This window comes from the organism of the source record quoted next, unplaced genomic scaffold (assembly GCF_019419815.1).
Source record: "Pyrus x bretschneideri cultivar Hongxiangsu unplaced genomic scaffold, Pyrus_bretschneideri_v1 Contig29, whole genome shotgun sequence".
Lineage (NCBI taxonomy): Eukaryota > Viridiplantae > Streptophyta > Magnoliopsida > Rosales > Rosaceae > Pyrus > Pyrus x bretschneideri.
Genome location: NW_025999601.1, coordinates 1,069,224 through 1,088,020, shown reverse-complemented (window position 1 = coordinate 1,088,020; position 18,797 = coordinate 1,069,224). Strand labels below are relative to the sequence as shown.

At 37.4% G+C, this 18,797-nt stretch overlaps 1 long non-coding RNA gene, 3 other non-coding genes and 1 pseudogene across 4 annotated transcripts; all 5 read left to right on the top strand.

The window, feature by feature from the left end:
- Positions 1-82, top strand: TRNAS-GCU. The gene has a single exon. It is a non-coding gene; the product is annotated as a tRNA-Ser (tRNA).
- A 2,016-nt stretch (positions 83-2,098) lies between these two features.
- On the top strand, positions 2,099-4,498 carry LOC103934320 (annotated as a pseudogene).
- Positions 4,499-6,623: 2,125 nt separating this feature from the next.
- On the top strand, positions 6,624-6,705 carry TRNAS-GCU. Its single transcript has one exon. It is a non-coding gene; the product is annotated as a tRNA-Ser (tRNA).
- A 4,572-nt stretch (positions 6,706-11,277) lies between these two features.
- On the top strand, positions 11,278-11,359 carry TRNAS-GCU. The gene has a single exon. It is a non-coding gene; the product is annotated as a tRNA-Ser (tRNA).
- A 4,173-nt stretch (positions 11,360-15,532) lies between these two features.
- LOC125479474 lies at positions 15,533-16,436 on the top strand. Its single transcript, XR_007260034.1, has 2 exons — positions 15,533-15,657; positions 15,731-16,436. It is a non-coding gene; the product is annotated as an uncharacterized LOC125479474 (long non-coding RNA).
- Positions 16,437-18,797: the final 2,361 nt, after the last annotated feature.

The following is an 18,797-nucleotide window of genomic DNA, read 5'->3' as shown; positions in this document are numbered from 1 at the left end:
GTCGCTTTGGCCGAGTGGTTAAGGCGTGTGCTTGCTAAGTGCATGGGGATTCCCCGCGAGAGTTCGAACCTCTCAGGCGACGATTTATTTTTAATTTTAGTTTAATTTTTTTCAGCCATACTTGTGGTGCTCTATTTGCAGGATCATGTAAATGAACGGCCAATATTTGTACGTTACGTTCGCAATGAACCAAATGTCTCATTATAGGATGATGAGACAATGTTGCCAATGTAGAAAATCATGTTTTGCCATAAAAAGTCTGTACACACATATTATAGAACATATTGTGTACATATATATAGTACATTCATCAATATCAATCAAAAGTTACTGTACCATAAAACGTTTGATAAATTCTTCAAACCCAAAATATGGGTATATTCTTCATAACCACGAATAATAATAATAATAGATATTAGGTTTAATAATATTAATAAATTTCTTCAAATAACTTGACATGAATACATTTTCAAATCAATGAAAAAGATGTACCCCTATAAGTTTAAAAACTAGATTAGAAAAATGTGGGATCCACATTTGATACATTATCATTTAACGGTCAAATTAGCAGATTGACTAACATATGTATGAAATTGAAATGAAATAATATGCAAATGTACATGATTGAAATGTTGTATGATGTTACAATTAACCACAAACATGAAGGGATAAAATATAATTTACCCAAAAAAAATTAATAAGAGCAGCCCACCAAATGTCAGCATCTCCTCTTTCTTTATGTGCAAAACCCTACCATTGTAAGACTTTAAGAAATGGTTACATACAATTATAAGAAGGTTTTCTGGAAGAGGAGGAAGAAAGAGAAAAAAATGAGAGAGAGTGTAAAATACCAAATGTTTCCATTTACCCGTTCAGGTTTTGCATTTCTTTCCTCAACCGTTGCATATTCGCATTTATTTTTTTCTCGTAAGCTGTAATTTCCTTTGTTTATTAATTTTACTTTTCATTTGGGCTAGAAATTTGAGCAATAATAAGCTATTGTGATGCATTTTGAAAGGCTAAAGACGCTTCTATGCATGTTTGAAGGAACAATCTGAGTTTGTCAACCACACTATCTTAGTCATACAGGTTCGGGTTTTCTCAATAGTAATCTTAATTATTCATGTTTTGTACTATCATGCTTAACTTGACGCCTTATTATATTATCGTTTAGTTGTAATTTTCAGTTTGCCTTCAGATTTTTGGTGCACAATTACCTAATTAGTTTGTAAATTTGACACCTGACTTGGTGCTATATGCATTTTTAAGTGAAGAACGAAGGTGAAGTTTGTAACTCACACAATTCAGACATGGACAATTGTTGAATACATGTGCTCTTCATTGCCGACTTGTTTCACGGCTTTAAGCATGCAAAACTTTCATGCTCAGTACTTCTCACTTTTGCATCTAATAACATCTTCAATTGCCACTTAATCTTACGGCCTAGTGATATTTATCTTCATTTATAAGTGAGATGTCTTAGATTTGTACCACATTAATATAACTAATCCATTGTGAGACTTTGATCACTCCCCCTCTTGGTGTAGATAATATAGTTTGTTAAAAAAAAAAAAAAAATGAGTTGTTCAATTTTATTGTAGGTGCCCAACATGAGCAATTCCACCTGAAGCACTAGCTAAGTGAATGGAAAAAAGATAACCAGTTGACGAGACACAAGGATGGGTGTAGTTGATATTGTATGTTTGAAAAAAAGCTGGCCAATTGGTAGCTTTGTCACGACGGTTTATCCTTTCAGAGGCTGGAAAGACTTATAGAAGCATTTTAGCCTCTCCTGATCACCATCATGTGATTCACTATTGTCAAGAATTGAATCCAAGACGTGTCATATGAAATACGGACCCTTATTTCTATATATAATTGTAGGGGTGGATATAAAAATCGTGGAACCGAATCGAACAACGATGTAATATACCAGAAAAAACCATGTTGACAAAAAAAATCAACTTACGTTCAAGAACCAAATCGAATTGTTCAAATCCATTTCGGTTTTCATCTTGGTAGAACTTCAGAACCAGACCAAACCGTTTATTTATTTTTTAAATATCTTATTCACTTGGCTCATTTTGTATATAGACTCAAAGAAATTTAATTAAGTTCAAGCCTAAAATCATGATAATGTTTTCATCTGATATGTTCATTTGTGAAAATCATAATGATGTCCGTTCTTATCGTCGATGGTCTAAGAGAGGAGATTTAAAACTTAAATTTTAACGTAAATGTTGAAGAGAGTTTAAAAGATGTTTAAATGTAGTAATTTGAATTATTTTAAAAGTAGGCTTGTTCTTCTTCATGCTTATATTCTCCCAACAAAAAAGAATCATTTTTTCGTCGATTTGTGTATTTATTTTTAATTTGCGTTAATCTAGAACTAGAAAAAAAAAACATGAAATTCATGCTCTTCAACTCTCGCGAGCAGAGTCTTACAACTCTTTGATTTGTGAGCAACTCTCAACTCGCTGACTTAGAGATGCTGAAGATGATGCGGGCAACGATTGCTACTTCTTCTTCTTTGAAGGTTGGTTATGGAAGCAGCAGCACCGGAGCTATGCCGCCTTGCCTTCTTCAATCTTCTTCTGTCGTTGTTTTCTTCAACAGTTACTTGGCTTTGTTTAACTCTCGAGCTTCTAAATCGACCGAATCCAGAAACATTCAACAACACCAGATCGTGAAAATCAGTAATGTTGAGGATGCTGTCAATGTGTTCGACGAAATGCTTCAACCAAATCTTGACTCAACTTGCCAAGTTGAAGCATTATTCAGCAGTCATCTCCATGAATAGCCAAATGGGTGTGTCTGGAATCCGTCCAGATGTTTAGTTTGTCAGTCTTGGGTGACTTCTTCAAATTAGGTTTTGAGCCAGATGTCACAACCTACAGCACTCTAATCAACGGCTTTCTTCTTAAGAATAGAGAGGCCGAGGCTGCAGCACTTTTAAATAAAATGTTGGAGAGTGGTTAATGCAAGCCGAATGTGGTTTCTTTCAGCACATTAGTTAAGGGTCTTTGCACGAAAAGTAACTATGATGCAGCAATCCAATTGCTTAAGAAGATGGAAGAAAATGCTTGCATGCCTAACGTAATTGTCTACAACACGATCATCAACAGTCTTTGCAAAGATGCTCTAGTTGTTGATGCACTGAACCTCTTTTTGGAAACGACAAGTAAGGGCATTGCTCCCAACGTCATTACCTATACCTCTTTGATTCACGGAGTTTGCAAAGTAGGGAAGTGGAAAGAAGCTACAAGATTGTTGAATGAAATGGTGGAGAAACATATATTTCCAAATGTGCACACCTTCAATGTCTTGGTTGACACATTCTGCAAAGAGGGGATGGTCCAGGAAGCAAGGAGCGTGGTTATAATGATGACGCAAGGGGATATAGCACCCGATACAATTACATACAATTCGCTTATAGATGGTTACTATTTGCGAGGAGAAATGGACGAGGTGAAAAAGGTTTTTGAAAAAATGCTTAGCAAAGGCTGCATGGTTAATGCTCGTACTTATAGAATATTGATAAATGGCTATTGTAAGCATAAAAGGATAGATGATGCTCGGATACTTTTTCTGGAAATGTCTCATAAGGGAGTTGTTCCAAATACGGTTACTTATAGCACGCTTATTGATGGGTTTTGCAAGATGGGAAGAACACAAGATGCACGGAACTTGTTCTCTCAAATGCAAGCTTGTGGCCAACTTCCAGACATTCAAACGTATAATATTTTGTTGGATGGCCTTTGTAAAAACCAACAATTTCCCCTGGCAGTTGAATTGTTGGAAGAGATGGAGGGAAAGAAGTTGGATTTTGATATTGTAACTTGTAATATTCTTATTGATGGTTTGTGCAGAGCTGAGAAAGTTGAATATGCGTGGGATCTCTTTCGTCCCTTACCATCAAAAGGAATTCAACCTAATGCCATTACGTATAATACAATGATTAGTGGATTTTGTAATGGAGGGCTAATATGTGAAGTGGAAAACTTGCTCAGAGAAATGGAAGAGAAAGGCTGTTCTCCAGGTGGTTGGACGTACAACACAATTATCCGAGGGTTTATCAATAACAATGAGACATCAATGGGAGTGAGGCTTATTCAAGAAATGGTGGAGAGGGGTTTTTCTGCAGATGCATCAACTACGGAGTTGATCGTTGATTTATTGTCTATAGATAAGAGTAGATGCCACTTTATTGGCATTTATAGAAAGACTATGACGAAATTGATTTGCATCTTTTTAGTTTTGACAAGTTTCGGTGCATCCTTCCCTTGAATGCTACATTAGAGGAGGGAGTTGTTCCACTGTCGAGTCCAGTTCAGGTAGCCATTCGTTCCTGCATCGCCTAGTAACGTATGCTATGTGTTATTAACTGAATTTATCAATTAAGATTATGAAATATGTTGGTGAGGCAGAGTATATGGACTAGTATGAAATTTGTAGACATATTTATGACTCGAATACCAATCCATGAGATTGCCTCTGCTTGCTTTACGAATCCTGCAAATATCCATATTAAGTGACAATCCAGGTCGGAGATAAGAGTCCAAGACTGGTTCCCAATTCCAACCTTGCACAGCCTGAATAACTAGTCGTGTTCGAACGTGATAACTGGTTGTTTAACCTTCTTCTTATTATTATTATTTTTTAATTTTACTATTTTACAGCTCTTGCATTATAAAACGTTCTTCCTTTTTCTTTCTTCGAATAAAAGGATATTATTTACACTTAACGGGTGGGGAGTGAGCTAAACTTCACAATAGACTAGCAATAATATGTTTCAACTACACGGTTGACGAGAAATAAACTAAGACTTTTCACTTACAAGTGAAGAGAAATACCACTAAACCATAGAACTAAGTGGCTATACAACGTTGAAATGAAATAGTAAGTAAATGTATGTGATTAAAATGTTTCAAAAATATTGTATGAGGTTGCAATTGACCACAAACTTGAAGGAATAAAATGTAATTTACTAGAAAAATTAATAAGAGAAACCCGTCAAACGTCAGCCTCACATCTCAGGTGGTGATTTATTTTTATTTTTTGTTTAATTAAATAGTTAATTAAAAAAGATAAGTACCCTCTTACGTCATCAACAGTCGCTTTGGCCGAGTGGTTAAGGCATGTGCTTGCTAAGTGCATGGGGATTCCCCGCGAGCATTCGAACCTCTCAGGCGACGATTTATTTTTAATTTTAGTTTAACCAAAAGGTACTATACCATAAAACGTTTGGTAAATTCTTCAAACCCAAAATATGGGTACATTCTTCATAACCACGAAAAAAATAATAATAATAGTAGATATTAGGCCTAATAATATTAATAAATTTCTTCGAATAATTTGGCATGGATACTTTTTCTAATCAACAAAAAAGATGTACCCATATAAGTTTAAAAAATAGATTAGAAAAATGTGGGATCCATAGTTGATACATATCATTTAACGGTCAAATTTAGCAGATTGACTAACAAATGTATGAAATTGAAATAAAATAATAAGTAAATGTATGTGATTGAAATGTTTTTAAATGTTGTATGAGGTTACAATTAACCACAAATATGAGAGGGTAAAATGTAATTTACCCAAAAAAAATTAATAAGAGCAACCCACCAAACATCAACATCTCCTCTTTCTTTTTGTGGAAAACCCTGCAATTGTAAGGATTCGTTTGGATGTGCTTTTAAAATGACTAAAGCACTTTTAGAGAAAATGTTTTTTGATTCCAAAAGCACTTAAAGTGCTTTTCGTAAGAAACACCAGTTATGAGCTTCTTCTAAGAAGCACTTTAAGTGTCTTTCTAGAATTTACTTGCATTTTTACTAAGGATTGGTTCTAAAAACATTTTCACCAAACAAGCTTTCTGTCATTTTAAAAGCACACGAACTTCTTGACGAGGTAGTCTCCCTCTGTTATAGCATTGTTGCAAGTTTCAATGAAATGGGTAATATGTTCTTTAGGATTGCCCTTTCCATCGAATTGCATGAACTTTGGCGGCTGATAATCCCTTGGCATCCTCAAGGCGTTAAGTGACAATCCAGGTCGGAGATAAGGGTCCAAGACTAGTTCCCAATTCCAACCTTGCACAGCCTGAATAAGTAGTCGTGTTCGAACGTGATAACTGGTTGTTTAACCTTCTTCTTATTATTATTTTTTTTTAATTTTACTATTTTACAACTCTTGCATTATAAAACGTTTTTCCTTTTTCTTTCTTCAAATAAAAGGATATTATGTACACTTAACGGGTGGGGAGTGGGCTAAGCTTCACAATAAACTAGCAATAATACGTTTCAACTACACGGTTGACGAGAAATAAATTAAGACTTCTCACTTACAAGTGAAAATAAATACCACTAAACCGTAGTACTAAGTGGCTATACAACGTTGAAATGAAATAGTAAGTAAAGGTATGTGATTAAAATGTTTCAAAAATATTGTATGAGGTTGCAATTGACCACAAACTTGAAGGAATAAAATGTAATTTACTAGAAAAATTAATAAGAGAAACTTGTCAAACGTTAGCCTCACATCTCAGGTGTTGATTTATTTTTATTTTTTGTTTAATTAAATAGTTAATTAAAAAAGATAAGTACCCTCTTACGTCATCAACAGTCGCTTTGGCCGAGTGGTTAAGGCGTGTGCTTGCTAAGTGCATGGGGATTCCCCGCGAGAGTTCGAACCTCTCAGGCGACGATTTATTTTTAATTTTAGTTTAATTTTTTTCAGCCATGCTTGTGGTGCTCTATTTGCAGGATCATGTAAATTGAAAAGGCCAATATTTGTAGTGAGTATACGTTACTTCAACGTGGCCATACAAAGCTTTTTTTTTTTTTTATCATTTCCAAAAACTTAAGAAACTAAATGTAAAAAAGAATCAAATGTCTCATGATAGGATGATGAGACAATGTTGCCAATGTAGAAAATCATGTTTTGCCATAAAAAGTATGTACACACATATTATAGAACATATTGTGTACATATATATAGAACATTCATCAATATTAACCAAAAGGTATTGTACCATAAAACGTTTGGTAAATTCTTCAAACCTAAAATATGGGTACATTCTTCATAACCACGAAAAAAATAATAATAATAGTAGATATTAAGCCTAATAATATTAATAAATTTCTTTGAATAATTTGGCATGGATACGTTTTCTAATCAACGAAAAAGATGTACCCATATAAGTTTAAAAAATAGATTAGAAAAATGTGGGATCCATAGTTGATACATATCATTTAACGGTCAAATTTAGCAGATTGACTAACAAATGTATGAAATTGAAATGAAATAATAAGTAAATGTATGTGATTGAAATGTTTTTAAATGTTGTATGAGGTTACAATTAACCACAAAAATGAGAGGGTAAAATGTAATTTACCCAAAAAAAATTAATAAGAGCAACCCACCAAACGTCAACATCTCCTCTTTCTTTTTGTGGAAAACCCTGCAATTGTAAGGATTCTTTTGGATGTGCTTTTAAAATGACTAAAGCACTTTTAGATAAAATGTTTTTTGATTCCAAAAGCACTTAAAGTGCTTTTTTAATTTTACTATTTTACAACTCTTGCATTATAAAACGTTTTTCCTTTTTCTTTCTTTGAATAAAAGGATATTATGTACACTTAACGGGTGAGGAGTGAGCTAAGCTTTACAATAAATTGGCAATAATATGTTTCAACTACGCAGTTGACGAGAAATAAACTAAGACTTCTCACTTACAAGTGAAAAGAAATACCACTAAACCGTAGTGCTATGTGACAACCCGTTCCAAATTTTACGTTTTTATTTTATTTTAAAAGCGTGAATTTACGAAATTGCCCTAGAGGCAAGGACTTTGACTTCCGTTGACCATCGACTTGGGAGATGTGAGACTTATTCTTTTAGCATATCCTCGCAGTACTCATTGGTACGAACGTATAGGCGAAAACCGTTTGCGAGTCCGGATTATAACGGTATACTTATGGACGTTTGAAATTGGTTATTTAAATATTTGAATTCCCACCTTGTGGGATTAGTGGACCAATTAAATTAAAGGGACAAGGAACCAATTAGAAGAGGGAAGTGAAGCTGGCAGCCAATCAGAAAGAAAGAAGAAAAGAAAAGAAAAAAAAAAAAAAAGGGGAGGGGGGGGGGAAAGCTTCCCGTGCACCCATACCCGCACCACCGCGAGTCCATTTTCCAAGGCCGATTCCGGCCAACTCCGGTGGAATTTTTCGATGCCACCACCACCATCTTGAAGCTCTCATTCCCCTCTACAAAACCCACCCAAGAACCACCTTGATTAACCATGAGATGTGGAGGTTTGAGGCCACGAAAGTTGACGAAAATCAATGGTGCTTCGGCCACCCTTTTCGACTTTCCGGCAAATCGGCAAAGCAATGGCCGATGCCACCACTTGGGCTTTGTAGCCCATTATCCCAGGAGCAAAACCCAACCAACCTTGACCCCGTTGGACCACCGTAGACGACGAATCGATGTCGGGAAGCTTTAGGCACCCACCGGCTTCGTGGGCAAAATTGACCATCTTCCGTCCACTTTTGGACTTCGTGGCAGGTATGAAAGTTGCTCCACTCACTGAGATCTTCATTTCTGTGAAGTTTGAGAATTTTTGGAAATAGTTGGATTTTCCGGCGAGTCGAGGCGGCCGACCGCCACCCGCGGCGGCGCGTGCAGCACGTGGCCAGTGAGCCGCGAATGCTATTTTTAGGCTATGTCGAATGTTTTGAATTCAGTTTTGTCATTTGAATGACGTAGGTTGATCGTTGGAACCTAAATTCGTTATGATACGTTACTTAATAAAAATGTGAATCGATGATCCGACCGTTGGATCGTTACCAAAATTGGATGCATTATAATACGTAATATTTAAAGATCATAGGAATTTACGGATCGGGAATCCGACTTACGGATCTTCCTGAATTGGATTTGTAAGTTAGTAAAATAAATGTTCACGACCACTTGTTTTAGGAAATTGGCGGAGATCTGACCGTTAGATCGTAATGAAATTTTAATATGTTATTCTAGAAACATATTGTGGATCGTTGGGAGTTGCGGATTAGAAATTTGATATGCGGATCTTTCGGGTCAAGTTATACAGGGTTGTAAACCCTACCATCGATCTTTGATCGACGGTTGACTTGTGGTCAATGGGTATCAAACTGTTTTAGAATGTCGTTGAGGTTGTGTTTTATGTGAATTACGTATTCTACGGATAAGAGTTCTGAGATGTGATTTGATAGTTGGCCACAGGGACCGATCATTCAGGACGCCTCGATGCGTGTGCTAGAGAAGTATAGCGTGGACTCAACGTGAGTGGATCTTTTCCTTTTTATTGTGCATATTATTGAGAGTTCTATCGACACTTTTAAATTGACTAGGTATATTACCTTCATATAATTATTGTGAATGCTTGAAGTACCTATATGAACTATGAATGGCTTGATCCCTATTTAAGGTACGTAGGCAGTCTAACGAGACGTTAGATGCAGCCATAAAATATTTGAGGCAAAAGCCTTGCTTGGGAAATTGAGTAATGCGAAGGAAATTGGTAAAGACAAGTTTAGTTTTGTGAATTAGTTAATTAAATTAGAGTTAATTGGGTTGTTAGGGATAATTATCCCTGAAAATAAGTAGTTTGGGAGTAAGGCGTTATTGATTGTACACTTCACACCATATTGTTTATAATTGAAAATGCTACGACATGGTTGAATAGTAGATTGCATCATGATATATTCATATGTATATTACTTGCATATAATTATTGGGAATGCTTTCAACTGCAAAGGTGAACTCAGGACACCCAGGTAAGTTCAGGTGAGTTTATGGTACTAGTTGAATCGATTGTGTTATAGCATGACTACAGTTATGAGTTAGGCAACTTCGATACTGTCGTACTGGTTGCCATGAGTTGCACATGTTATATTGAGATGCATTGAGAGCTCATAAACCTGCACCCCGGTGTTAGTGCTCCCGCCCGTGGCCAGGGCACAGTCCTTCACGTGATGTTCACCTCCCGCACCTTACGCTCACCTTGGATCCAAGGTAGGTGCACAATCCTGTCGTACAGACCACTTTAGGTGGTCCCGACTCGTAGATGACCCGCGATTATTCGCCCAGCCTTCACGTGATCGTAGCACTTGAGCGTATTTATTTACACCCAGTCCTGTCGTATAGACCACTTTAGGTGGTTCTGACTCGTGTGCAGGTATACTTATTGAGCTATTGGCTAGCCAGGATTGATGAGATATGGATAAGTCGTATAGGTCACTATAGGTGACTCCGACTTATATGCTAGCCAGGATTGATGAGATATGGATAAGTCGTACAGGTCATTGTAGGTGACTCCGACTTATATGCTAGCCATGATTGATGAGATACGGGGATAAGTCGTACAGGTCACTGTAGGTGACTCCGACTTATATGCTAGCCATGATTGATGAGATACGGATAAGTTGTACATGTCATTTTAGATGACTCTGACGGATATATCACTTTGTATTGATTTAGTTCATTTGGCCTACTTATTAATGTATGGTGGATTTGATGGCAAACTGTGGTTTTGGTCATTTCTGAGTATGGTTTGGATATATGTATATATGTTGTACTGTCTTATGGAAAACGATACGGGTTTTACATTTAGGGGCATGACTTTTAGAGAGGTAGTAACTTTGGGAAGCTTGGTTTTATTGCTTACTCACACCTTCTGTTTGGTGCCCTCCAGGTTTTAGCTGCTGAGTTTGTATCGACAAGAATCTGTGGCGAATCTTAGTATTGATGGATATTTTTGAGGGTATGATTCTTACCCACATTATTGTACCTTACTTATGCTCTGACATCGCGCGTGAAATGGGTTCACTCCCACTCGTAGCGCACTCTGGTATTTAGACACTTTTAGATTCAAATTTATTCACTTTTTATACACTATCACATTTTATGGTTTCGTCACCTTCCAAGTGTCGGCCAGCACAGCTCGATTCAGGGTCCAAGTGGACTTTCTGGGTCGGGGTGTGTCATGCTAAGTGGCTATACAACGTTGAAATGAAATAGTAAGTAAAGGTATGTGATTAAAATGTTTCAAAAATATTGTATGAGGTTGCAATTGACCACAAACTTGAAGGAATAAAATGTAATTTACTAGAAAAATTAATAAGAGAAACTTGTCAAACGTCAGCCTCACATCTCAGGTGGTGATTTATTTTTATTTTTTGTTTAATTAAATAGTTAATTGAAAAAGCAAAGTACCCTCTTACGTCATCAACAGTCGCTTTGGCCGAGTGGTTAAGGCGTGTGCTTGCTAAGTGCATGGGGATTCCCCGCGAGAGTTCGAACCTCTCAGGCGACGATTTATTTTTAATTTTAGTTTAATTTTTTTCAGCCATGCTTGTGGTGCTCTATTTGCAGTATCATGTAAATTGGAATGGCCAATATTTGTAGTAAGTATACGTTACTTCAACGTGGCCATACAAAGCTCTTTTTTTTTTTTTTATCATTTCCAAAAACTTAAGAAACCAAATGTAAAAAAGAATCAAATGTCTCATGATAGGATGATGAGACAATGTTGCTAATGTAGAAAATCATGTTTTGCCATAAAAAGTATGTACACACCTATTATAGAACATATTGTGTACATATATATAGAACATTCATCAATATTAACCAAAAGGTACTGTACCATAAAACGTTTGGTAAATTCTTCAAACCCAAAATATGGGTACATTCTTCATAACCACGAAAAAAATAATAATAATAGTAGATATTAAGCCTAATAATATTAATAAATTTCTTCGAATAATTTGGCATGGATACGTTTTCTAATCAACGAAAAAGATGTACCCATATAAGTTTAAAAAATAGATTAGAAAAATGTGGGATCCACAATTGAGACATATCATTTAACGGTCAAATTTAGCAGATTGACTAACAAATGTATGAAATTGAAATGAAATAATAAGTAAATGTATGTGATTGAAATGTTTTTAAATGTTGTATGAGGTTACAATTAACCACAAACATGAGATGGTAAAATGTAATATACCCAAAAAAGATTAACAAGAGCAACCCACCAAACATCACCATCTCCTCTTACTTTTTGTGGAAAACCCTACAATTGTAAGGATTGGTTTGGATGTGCTTTTAAAATGACTAAAGCACTTTGAGCGAAAATGTTTTTTGGTTCCAAAAACACTTAAAGTGCTTTCTGCAAAAAGCACCAGTTATGAGCTTCTTCTAAGAAGCATTTTAAGTGTCTTTTCAGAATTTACTTGCATTTTTACTAAGGATTGGTTCTAAAAACACTTTCACCAAAAACGCTTTCTATCATTTTAAAAGCACACGAATTGCTTGACGTGGGCAATATGTTCTTTAGGATTGCCCTTTCCATCGAATTGCATGAACTTTGGCGGCTGATAATCCCTTGGCATCCTCAAGGCGTTAATATTTTTGGAGTAGGGCTTTGAGTACAACACGAAGTCATGAGAGCTTCCTTGGTACTGCATCTTGATGGTGCTAGTGATCATCTCTTGCAGCTATTGGATAAAGAGAGATCCCATGAGCAATATTGCTTAGTCCAGCTTCTTTTCGACTTTCTCCACCAGAGCTCTTTCTTTTTATCGGTTTCCTCGTTTGGTGGGTCAACCTTCGGGTTAGCTTTGTCATCGTGCTGCGCTTCCAGACGGTTGACAAGCATAGCAATTTGCAAGTCATTCTCCCCCACAATCCTTGTTAGCCTTGCAATTGCTTCACTTATTTGAGCCAACTGCTCATTGATGGAAGTTACGCCAGTAGTCTTGACTTGCATGGCTACGGGACATGAGCTGCTTAAGTCGACATCAGAAGCCAAAGACTCAGAGTAGCTTATTGGACTTTCTTCCCTTGGCGCCTTTAGCGAAGCCAGGGTGATCACAGGTTCGTGCCTCGGGTGCTCTTGCTCCTTCGACAGAGTTGATGGACGGGTGGAAGGCATGGCAGAGAGAGTTCTTGCCTTGCTTCAGGATGTAACGCCTAAAGTGCCACCACTTGCAGCAATGATGCCCTTGTTCTTTGCGTTGGTAACAGGAACAGCTTGATCCTTCCTTAATACCATTTGTGTGTGTGTGTGGTTTTTTTTTTTTTCGCAAATTTGAAGGCATAGATGAGAGGCAGAGATATCTCATCGAGCGTGCCAAATTTGTAAACACGAAAATTCTGTATCAAATGAAATGAGAACACGTGTACAAAGTAAATTTGTATTGATTTGAATTTGTAGGTTACAATCTCTTTTTACAAGTTTTCCTCTGATTTAGTCTTCAAATTTGATGTAGATGCGTGATTATTGATCCAAGGGTCGTGATGACTTGATCTAGGATGAATAGTTGAAGGATTACTTTAAGTTTTGAGCTTGAAACGGTGTGTGGATGGTCTTCACCTCAAAGCTACGGCAAAGGGTAGTGTTTGATGCAGGATTTCATTGCTTCAAGGGTCTTGGGGACTTGATCTTGAAATGAACGTTGCTACAAGTTTAGAAGCTTGCAACAAAGTCTTGAAGGAATCGGCACAAGCACTTGTTGATTCTTCAAGGAAGTGCTTCGATTTTGTTTAAGAGAAAGCTTAGGCTTTGGTTAAATGTTTTTCGAAGAGAGCTTTGGCAGTGTATTAGTCTTCAAAGATTTGGTAGAGGTTCTTCTGTGTAGAGATTTTTTCGACCTTTATGCTTATGGGAGAACCTTGTATTTATAGGGTTCTCAAGGCTTGCCTCTGGGTGGACTTAGCTTTGATTTATGACCTAATTTGTCCATGGGAGAATTTTGGCATGTTTTGTGTCTTAGTTTCAACCACTTTACTCCCTTAGCAGAAATTATGAGGCCTTGTTGCCTATTTTGTGAGGAATCTTCAATTCTTGCTTATTTTATGAAGATGCCTTATGTCACATCCCGGCCCGGGGTCCACCACATCCTGGGGCCGCTCCACCACCGTAGCAAGATATTGTCCACTTTGGGCCCCGACAACGTCCTCACGGTTTTGTTTCTGGGAACTCACACGAGAACTTCCCAATGAGTTACCCATTATGGGAATGCTCTCGTGCGAACTCGTTTAACTTCGGAGTTTTGATGGAACCCAAAGCCAGTGAGCTCCCAAAAGGCCTCGTGCTAGGTAGGGATGGAAATATACATATAAGGATCACTCCCTTGGGTGATGTGGGATCTTACAATCCACCACCCTCAGGGGCCCGACATCCTTGTCGACACATCACGGCCAGGGTTAGGCTCTGATACCAAATTGTCACATCTCGCCCGGGGTCCACCACATCCCGGGCCTGCTTCCTCACCGTAGCACGATATTGTCCGTTTTGGGCCCCTACTATGCCCTCATGATTTTGTTTCTGGGAACTCACACGAGAACTCCCCAGTGGGTCACCCATCATGGGAATGCTTTCGCATGAGCTCGCTTAACTTCGAAGTTCCAATGGAACCCAAAGCCAGTGAGTTCCCAAAAGGCCTCGTGCTAGGTAGGGATGAGAATATACATATAAGGATCACTCCCCTGGGCCCAGGGCGATGTGGGATCTTACACCTTAACTTTCTTTCTGGTTTTAGGACCAATCTAGACCTTTTTGCCGAATTTAAGGGAGTTTTCTCCCTTGTGCCAATTTTTAGGGAGATTTTATATTTCCTTTGCTTGATTTGTGCCACATGTCATTAATGACTTGTCCATTTATGATGAATCATATGTCACATGGAGCTTTGTTATGCATCATTTATATACAACGAAATTTACATGTCTACAGGGTAATTACTTGATCCCTTGTACAACTGCTATAGTTGGAAAAATTACATGATCCCACGTAATTACTACAAACACCACCACACGGTATGTATAATCAACTGCGTGGTATATGTAATCAGCCTACGTTTATCGTATGAGTAGAAAACAAGTTTAAAGTGCGGATGAACCTAAACCACAAAACGTGGGTTTTATTCTAATCTTTAGACTCCCTGCAGTTTGAATTTTATCAATAGAGCAGTTTATTTTAATCCAATTTCCATAGCATATTTTAGTGAAAACTAAAAAAATTTCAAATTAAACCCTTTAACCAGCATGCGTAAGCAATTTTTTAAAACATTATTTGGAAACAATCTGCTCAGTTGTTAGACAAGATTTAATTAATTCGAAATTATCTCCGTAATTGTAGTATGTATTATAGAAATATACGATAATTTTTCCTTGTTATTAGTATAAGATTCCTACTAAATAGGGATTAATATAACCCATATATATTGAAATATTTTCTAAACATCAATGCAAGAAGTCATAATTCTACCTGATATCATTTGTCTAGGTTTTCATTCTCTTTGATCCTGGTTTTCATTCTTCTCTCCCGGTTCAATATAGTACATTAACAAAAAAAAAATAAACATCAAAATAGTTTATTTTCGTTCCCCATTTAGGCCTCGTTTGGCACATCGTATAAGACACCGAACAATACTAATAATATAGTACGGTGTTTGGTGTTCGTTTGTATTAAATAGCCACCGGATTAAATAATCTGAGCCCACCTACTTTATACGGTGAAAATCGGCTTGTTTATCCTCTCCAAAATCACGGTACAATTTAGTCGGGCGCTCTCTCCTTCCTTTCCAAACGCAGCCGCTCTCTTTTCTCCAGGTTAGTCTTCTCACACCTTCTTCTTCTTCGTTTGAATCCCTGTTCATCTTCTCATTTTTCTTCTTCTTCCCAGGTTCCCCTCCCTCTGTTCTTCTTCTTTGTTTCCCCTCCCTTTGTAATTCCCCCTCCTTCCCACAAATCCCATAACCCAATTCCTCCGCCAGCTATCCAACTACCCCGATGATTTTCGATGACGCTGCATCAATCAATCCCGGTCACAACACACTTCACAGAGTTGGACAACCCGACGGAGACGGTAGCCCACTGCAAATCTCCTCGGTAACACCCATCGATTATGTTCCGCCGTTGCTCTCTTCTTCACCATTATTGCCAGCAATGGCAATTTCTCCTATCAAGGCACATTTGAACGATTTGTTGGCAACGACAATTCCAACCAGCATGCAAGGTTTTGTTTTTCCTCTAAGAAACGCAGGAACCACCAAAATTGCAGCCCTCTTTCCACTTGCAGAGCAACACACCAATGATTCCATCAACCTTAAGGAGTATGGAAATTACTAGAGCTTCAACTCAAAGATTATACGCCTCTGTATGCTTCCCTCAATGCATACGAACACCACAAAGCATAGACATGAGGTATTGACATCCTTGGTTTTCAATTTTACAAAATGGAAGGACAAATGGTGTTGGATTTTGAAGTTTATTTTGCCATATTATACTAATGTTATTCTAATCATATCTGAAGACTTCTTGACTAATAAATGTGGATGGGTTAATTGGTATCTTGTGGGAAAATTTTTGAAAAAAAAGATTGTTATGCATTTGTGGGGTTTTCAAATTTTCAATAGGAATAAATATGAGAAAAGTTCAACAAACAAACAAAGATTTGTCAAATTTTTTTTTCTTCCATTTTCTTATCATATTCAATACCAAACATAGTATAAATAATATGGTAATTAGTCCGATACTGCACCAAACACGAGACTAATTTAGTCAGTATTATCTAGTGGCTATTTATCCTATCCGACAGAAATAGTTAATACAGTCCGAGTTGCCAAACGAGGCCTTAAGGTCTACATTAGGTGCTTTACTATTTCTTTCTTCCCCATCAAACTTCCAGAGTATCCTACGATCGCTCCATCATCAATCCCTGCGTCTCTCAAGCATCCATTACCCTTTTCATTTCTTCTTGTTTTATGTGTCTCCTCCAAACGAAGCCTTCCCTTATCCGAAGCTTTCCCTTTTATCCTTTAGTTGCTTCAAAGTTCCGTTTTTGTTTTTCTTTTTTTATGGCATCCCCTTAACCTTTAGTCCAAACAGCATGCAGTCATGGCCCTTTCACAACATTCAGCATGGCCCATCAACATGCAGTCGTGGCCCAGCAGCAGCAGCTCACATGGCTTGGGCACCCATATGAGAATGTGAGGACAAAGTCCCACATTGGTGAGGACCAAACTATATAAGAGTTTATAAAATTTTGGACTACTCCTTATATTGTTAATTGATTTTATAATAAAACCCTAACTTCTTCAACCTAAACCTGCTATTGTTGGCCTTTTAGGCCTTCCATGGTGTTATCCATGCTATACCTCTCAACACACTCATGCCACATGTCCTCACACGCCCCATAGGCCCGATACTGCTCATGTCCTCGCCGAAGTCCAATTTACTCTTCCGTCTAATCCAAAATATTATTTTGACATGGAAATTTCGTTGCATACAACAGATGCATCGCAAAGCTCCACGTGGCATATGACTCATCATAAATAAACAAGTCATCAATGACACGTGGCACAAAGCAAGCAAAGGGAGTACAAAAGCTTCCTAAAACTCGACCAAAAGGAGAAAAGCTCTCCTAAATTTGGCTAGGGGATCAAATTGACCCTAAAATCGGAAAGAAAGCTAAAGGCATCTTCATAAAACAAGTAAGAATTGAAGATTGCTCACAAAATAAGTAACAAGGTCCTTAAATTCGGCCAAGGAGTAAATATGGCTGAAATTAATACACAAAACATGCCTAAAATCATCCCAAGGGCAAGCCTTGAGAAGCCTATAAATACAAGGTCCTCCCATAAGAATAAGGTTCAAAAAATCCCTACACAGAAGAACCTCTACAAAACCTTTGAAGACTAATACGCTGCAAAAGCTCTCTTCAAATAACATTCAACCAAAGCCGAAGCTTTTTCTCGACCAAAGCAGCAGCACTTCCCTGAAGAATCAATAAGCGCTCGTGTCGATTTCTTTAAGACTTTGTTGCAAGCTTATAAACTTGTAGCAACGTTCGTTTCAAGATCAAGTCGCCAAGACCCTTGAAGCAACGAAATCCAACATCCACACCATTTTTGCCGCACCTTGAGGTGAAGACCATCCCCACGTTCGTTTCAAGCTCCAAACTTGAAGCAATCATTCCGTGATTCAACCATCTACATCAAATTTGAAGACTTAATCAAAGGAAAAGTTGTAAACAAAGATTGTAACCTACAAATTCAAATCAATACAAATCTACTTTGTACACGTGTTCTCGTTTCATTCGATACAAAATTTTTGTGTTTACAATGCTGTAACTAATGAAGTTTAATGTTGTGCTGACTATAGAAACATTAATGAGGCCACACCTAAAGATGAATACCCCATGCCCATAGCCGACCTATCCATAGATGCAGTTGCAAAACACAAAGTCTTATATTTCATGGATGGGAATGAGGGTTATAATCAAATAAAAATGGCTAAAGAAGATATACATAAGACAACTTTTAGGTGCCCAGGACAAGTAGGAGCAAATGAATACGTTGTCATGCCATTCGGGCTAAAAAATGCCGATGCAATTTATCAAAGAACAATGAATGCCATTTTTCACAATTTAATTGGGCATAGCATGGAGGTGTACATTGATGATATAGTGGTCAAGTCTAAAATTGAGGAGCAACACTTGGAAAATCTCAAGCAAGCCTTAACCAGAATGAGGGTCCATAAGTTGAAAATGAATCCAAAGAAATGTGCTTTTGGAGTTAGATCGAGCAACTTTTTGGGATTCCTTGTTCATCAGAGGAGAGTGGAAGTAGACAAGAATAAGGCTTGGGCTATAATGGAGTCACCTTTTCCTACCAAAAAGTACAATTGCAAAGGCTACTAGGGAAAATCAACTTCTTAAGGAGATTCATTGCTAACTTGGCGGGCAAGAT